Below are 6465 nucleotides of genomic sequence, written 5' to 3'. Positions count from 1 at the left end.
AACCTGGGCAGCAGGGCGAAACCTTGCCTCTACAAAAAAATTTTAAAAATTAGCCGCGCATAGGGACGGGCATGGTGGCTCATGCCTGTAATCCCAGCACTTTGGGAGGCCGACGCGGGCGGATTATGAGGTCAGGAGATCGGGACCATCTTGCCTGACACGGTGCAACCTCATCTTTACTAAAAATCCAAAAAAGTAGCCGAGTGTGGTGGTGGGTGCCTGTAGTCCCAGCTACTTGGGAGGCTGAGGCAGGAGAACGCCGTGAACCCTGGAGGCAGAGCTTGCAGTGAGCAGAGATAGTGCTACTGAACTCCATCCTGGGCAACAGAGTGAGACTCCGCCTCAAAAAAAAAAAAAGTTAGCTAGGCATAGTGCTGCATGTCTGTAGTCCCAGCTATTCAGGAGACTGATGTGGGAGGATCGCTTGGGTCCAGGTGTTTTTTGCTGCAGTGAACCAAGATCATGCCACTGCGCTCCATTCTGGATGACAAAGTGAGACCCTGTCTCAAAAAATAAAAGCAAAATAAATAATAAAAGGGTTTTGGTCAATGTCTTAGTATACTTCTTGCTGCAAACCAATGTTATATTGGCATCTTTTCCCCCACTGGGGAAGCATTTTTTTTGTTTTTGTTTTTGATTTTAATGGACAGGGTCTAGCTCTGCTGCTCAACCTGCAGTGCAATGGCGTGATCACAGCTCACTGCAACCTCAAACTCCCAGGCTCAAGGGATCCTCCTGCCTCAGCCTCCTGAATAACTGGGACTACAGGCACATATCACCACCCTCAGCTATTTTGTGTGTGTGTGTGTGTGTGTGTGTGTGTGTGTGTGTGTGTGTATGGGATCTCACTATGTTGCCCAGGCTGGTCTCAAACTCCTGGGCCCAAGTTATTCTCACACCTTGGCCTCCCAAAGTATTGGAATTACGGGCGTAAGCCACCACACCTGGCCCATGTTGGATTTTCACTTAACTTAAGGACAAGTTTGATATTCATAACTCTAACCCCACTCTCCTCTTCTGTGTGTGGGTTGCTTTGTGTTATAATCTCTATATACATATTTTGTGCTTGACACTTATGATTTTCATTCTAACTTCACAAGCTTCCTTTCCAATTTATCACAATCACTGAAATAATGTATGTATATCTCTTTAAATACATGTAGTGGCCACCTAATTTGGAATGACTTATAAACTGTAACTATATGTTTGAAGCAGTTTTTATGGAACACTAATGGTTTGCATTGAGCCAAAGTCATTGGCCTGAGGATATATTCTCAGACAGATCATGGTAAAAATCAAGGTCACGAGTCTGTGGTGGTTGGTGGTGATCAACAGCATTCCTGTGCAATGGGGTTTAGTGGGAGAGAAACTAAGGTTTTAAAGACAGGCATAGACAGAAGAGAAGTGATCCCCTGATGTACCTCTTCACTTCCTATGTGTCAATTCCTCCTTGGCTTTGTGAGACTGACATAGGGAGACTCTTATGGAATATCTGTCCTTTCCCTTCAGCTGCCTGACTTTCCTGGGCTACTGGCCTACACATGTGTAACCATGGTCACCTCCACATTCATGACAAACAGAAGGAAGCAGGACCGACAAACTGCATACCCTACATGCTAACCTGAAACTATAGTGTGTGATAGTATTAATTTATAAGATATATCAGAAGCTATATGATTTCAGTCCTTTTAAATTTATTAAGATTTATGTTAAGGGCTAGCATATGGTCTATTCATTAGAACATCCCACGTGTACTTGAGAGGAAGTATATTCTGTTTTTGTTGAGTGGAGTATTCTATAGATGTCTGGTAGGTTATGTTGTTTAAATCTTTTATTTATTGATCTTCTGCGTAGTTGCTCTATCCATTATTGAAAGTTGTGGTATTAAAGTCTCCATCTACTGTTGTTAAATTGTCTATTTCTCCCTTCAATTCTCTCAGTTTTTGCTTCCTGTGTTTTGAGGCTCTGTTAGATGCATATGAATTTATAATTGTACTCTCTTCCTGATGGATTGACCCTTTTATCATTACAAAATATTCCTCATTGTCTTTGGTAACTTTTTTTGGCTTAAAGTCTCTTGTTTATTTTGTCTGGTATCAGGATAGTTGTTACTGAAACACCAGAAGTTTGATTTAAGTCTTGCTGCTCACTGCAGAGAAAGCCAATCACTGAGCCAACTAGTATTGCCAGGGAAGAAGGCTTTCATCAGATACTGCAACTTAGGAGATGGGAGATCAGTCTCAAATCCATCTTCCTGATCAATGAAAATTCAGGGTTTAGATAGCAGGGAAGAAACAGAACTACACTTAGGAAAACAGGAATTACGGAGAGGTAAAAAGAGGAATTCGTTAACAGGAAGCATGTGGTCACTTAGGCAATTATGATGGAATAAGGGGTCTGACATCTCATTGTCCAGATGTGGTACTCTGGTAAATTTCAGTTCTTTGATACTATCTGGAAGGCCTGATGGTTGGTTTCCTGAGAAAGAACTCAGATAACACAAATGTAACTTTCTCAAATTTCAAGACTGAAAGGGTCAATTTCTATGTTTATTCAAAAGAAACCGTAAACATCAGTTCTATGGGACAATTGGGTTGGTTTAAAACTCATTTCAGCTTTCTTATGGTTGCTAACTACATAATTATGTTACATTGGCAAAGGGATTTTGCAGATACAACTAAATTAACCTTAAAATGGGGAGATTATAAATGTTGACTAATGTAATAACATGGGCTTTTAAGTCTGGGTCTAGAGGTCAGAGGTCAGTGAACTAGGAAGTCAGAGAGATCCAAAACATGTTAGTGATTCAATGAAAAAGAAACCCTTCATTGCTGGTTTTGGAGATGGTGAGAGTCACAAATAAAGTCCTAAGTCCAACAACTTAATAATTAGTGCTACCTGCAAATATGAGCTAACAATATTTTTAAATGCATTTACAATATGTGGTGAACAGATTCACATTGTCTCTGCCTACTCTTCTCTTTTGCGTTGTCCCTGCATGCTACTATGTCTGTCTGTCTAGATGGGGGGACACAAACACCAGGTCTTTGTGCAGACTTCTCTCCTCTCCTGGAATGCTATTGCTCACTAGAGCCAGATAGCACTGCTGAAGGTGGCTGAGTACAGGCAACTGATGGTGTTAGAAGCCATAGGTCCTTGATTAATCCAGGCTCTAGCCTTCACCCATCTCAAACTCCTAAAAGTTCTCCTTATAGCTTTCTATCAGATTTATACAGATTATTACCCACAAACCTTGCTCTTCCTTGGACCTCTAGGCCAGGGCTTCTAATATCTTCATCACTTTTGAGATATCTAGTAACTCTTCTTTCCGGAGTTTCAGTTACTTCATCCCCACTGCCAAGTGAAAAGTTACCAGATGACCAGCCGAAAGCCTCATATGCAAATCAGGGCTAAACAGTAGCTGGATGATATTTTGTCTAGATCAGCCACGGGTGTTGTCAAATGTGACAAGAATATTATTTCTAAAAGTTCCACACTACAGAAACACACTAGAACTTACTTCCCAAGTTAAAAGACAAGCTGGGGAGTGGTTGTTACATCACAGGCCAAGCATTAATCTTTCCAGGATTACAACTTGGCTCCCAAAGTTGCCAAGCTATTGCTTAGACAAATTATTTAATCTCTGTTATAACAAAATTATTGCCAGGTCCCTACAATTTGCACCTAGTTGCTATACCTCTATGAAGACTACAATTACCTATGAGTAAGAGTCCAAAATAAGCTTTCTAAATCAATTCAGACCTGTCGTACATACTTTTTGGTTTACAATTGATAACTATGAAGGAATTATGAGTGGAAGTGCCCTGACCTTTGACAAATCTCCTATCGGTGCTTGGAACCAGCTTGAGCTATCTTTATTGCTCAAACCAACAGGACAATTTACTGAGGCCTCAGAGATCCACCCCCTCCAGAGAAACCCTGATTTCCCAAAATATGGTTGAGATCTAAGGTGCTTTTTTTTGTTGTTGTTGTTTGGGTTTTTCTGTTTTTGTTTTTTGTTTTTTTGTTTTGTTGTTTTGCCATACAACTCATTTTCTGGAGTTTTACTTGCTTCCAACAATGAAGACAAGTTGTTCTGCTTCCGTGATGATGGACAGCAGGCAGTTACTTTCTGGAGTTTCAGTTCACTTCTAACAGGGAAGGAGAGTTTGAATTTTTCCTGCTTCTAGGATGGTGCAGAGCAGTCTTCAACCTGGGCCCCATTCCTAGGTAAGTAACAGAATCTGTTTTGTCTTGGGAATTCTCTTAAATGACTAAAGTTAAGATTACCAAGCAACTGGTCATAATTTCTTCTTACCATTACAGTGCTCAGCAATCATATAAATTGTGTGATCATTACTTTTCTTAACTGTTTTTTTTTTATTTGTTTGTTTCTGGTTTTGTTGTTGTTTACTTTTTTCCCCATTGGGTTTGACCAGTTCTATCTGACTTGATCAAATCCAAAGGAAACTTCCAAATTATGGGGAAAAGGCCTCTGAATTGGATAAATCCCTAGAGAAAATAAATAAATAAATAAATAAACAAACAAACAAACAAACTTAAAAAGAGGGAGAGCCGGGTGGGGAGGGGGAAAGCAGCCATCAAGAAAATAAGTTTTGACTACCTGAGGGGCTTTATTTATCTAACAAGGCCACCTTTGGTGGCCAAACAAACTAAAAGAGCAATGGTTGTCACCTCATACCCCAGGCTACAGTTCAGTAGCTAAGGTTCTGCCCCCTTTTTCACCATGACAACCTGGGTTTGGTTCCTAAATCAATTTCTCTCCTGTTTGATATTTGTGTTACTTTTGAACATTTTTTTCCAGGGAGCTTTCTTAGCAGGATCTTTGTTGGCTTCCTCCCCAACTGTTACAGAACAGCTTGACTGAATTCAAAATCTAGAAGGTCAGAGGGTATCCTAGGAAGATGGTGGAATGAGAAGCACCTGGAATCTAGACAACAACTGCACTGGCAGGATCTGTCTGATGTAAATATTTCAGAACTCTGGAGCCTACTGAAGGCTTGCAACTTCCAGAGGAAGGCCCAGATGGGAAATTGTAGGTAATTTCAGTCAATTTCAGCCCTTAGCACAATAGCAGCTACCCAACACTATCCCCAAGGCAGTCAGCTTGTGTTCCTACAGTAAGCTGCACACATCTTTCAGGATCAGAATTGGCAAAAAGGATGCTGTCTCCAAATATTGGGGGTCTGGGCTGGATGCAATGGCTCATGCCTGTAATCCTAGCCCTTTTGGAGACCGAGGTGGGTGGATTACCTGAGGTCAGGAGTTGAAGACCAGCCTGGCCAACGTGATAAAACTCTGTCTCTACTAAAATTAGCCAGGTATGGTAGAAGGCACCTGTAACCCCAGTTACTCAGGAGGCTGGGGCACAAGAATCACTTGACCCAGGAGGCGAAGTCTGTAATGAGCTGAGATCATGCCATTGCACTCCAGCCTGGGTGACAGAGCAAGACTTCATCTCAAAACACACACACACACACACACACACACACACACACACACACGCACATATTGGGTCTCTGTTCTTTAATGGCTGATTGCAGCACAGGACAAAGCATCTGGCAGCTACTGTTGTACCTCCCCCCAGTATAGCAAACTCCTTAGCCTAAGCTGAAGCAACTTCCAGAAACTTTAAAGGGATGGTACCCTTTTTTCACCCTCCCTCAATTTTTCTCTTTTTCCCCTTTTTGCAGCCAGACGTTAAAGGATAAAATAATCAAGAATAGCTGTATATACAGGTAAAATTAGGGAATGACCACACATCCAGGGAAAGGTTCAGGCTCAGAAAACATCTGTGAAGACCATAATTTTTTTACCTCAGGCTAACCTTGATATAGAGACAACCTACAATAATAAAAAAACAAAACAATAACAAAATATAGCAAACCCTGAGGAAGAAGAATCTAAGTTCTAGAGTTAATCACACTAGTAGATTTGAATGTCCAGTTTTCAACAACAACAACAACAATAAAAATAAATAAAAGTAAAAAAAAAAAAAGAAACTCTTACTGAAAAATACCTCATAGTCAAGTTCAGCTTAGGCCATGGGGAAAAATGAAGAGAAAAATAATAAATAATTAAAGAGAAAAAATAAAAATTCAAAAAGAAACCTGCTGGAACTTCTACTTGACAGACTTTAAAACAGCTGTCTTAAAAGTGCCCAAAGTAGGCCGGGCGCGGTGGCTCAAGCCTGTAATCCCAGCACTTTGGGAGGCCGAGACGGGCGGATCACGAGGTCAGGAGTTCGAGACCATCCTGGCTAACACGGTGAAACCCCGTCTCTACTAAAAAATACAAAAAGCTAGCCGGGCGAGGTGGCTGGCGCCTGTAGTCCCAGCTACTCAGGAGGCTGAGGCAGGAGAATGGCGTAAACCCGGGAGGCGGAGCTTGCAGTGAGCTGAGATCTGGCCACTGCACTCCAGCTCGGGCGACAGAGCGAGACTC

This window comes from Rhinopithecus bieti, unplaced genomic scaffold, assembly GCF_001698545.2.
Source record: "Rhinopithecus bieti isolate Rb0 unplaced genomic scaffold, ASM169854v2 scaffold_16660, whole genome shotgun sequence".
Lineage (NCBI taxonomy): Eukaryota > Metazoa > Chordata > Mammalia > Primates > Cercopithecidae > Rhinopithecus > Rhinopithecus bieti.
The sequence above is the reverse complement of the archived record's forward strand: the minus strand, read 5'-3'. Positions refer to the sequence as shown.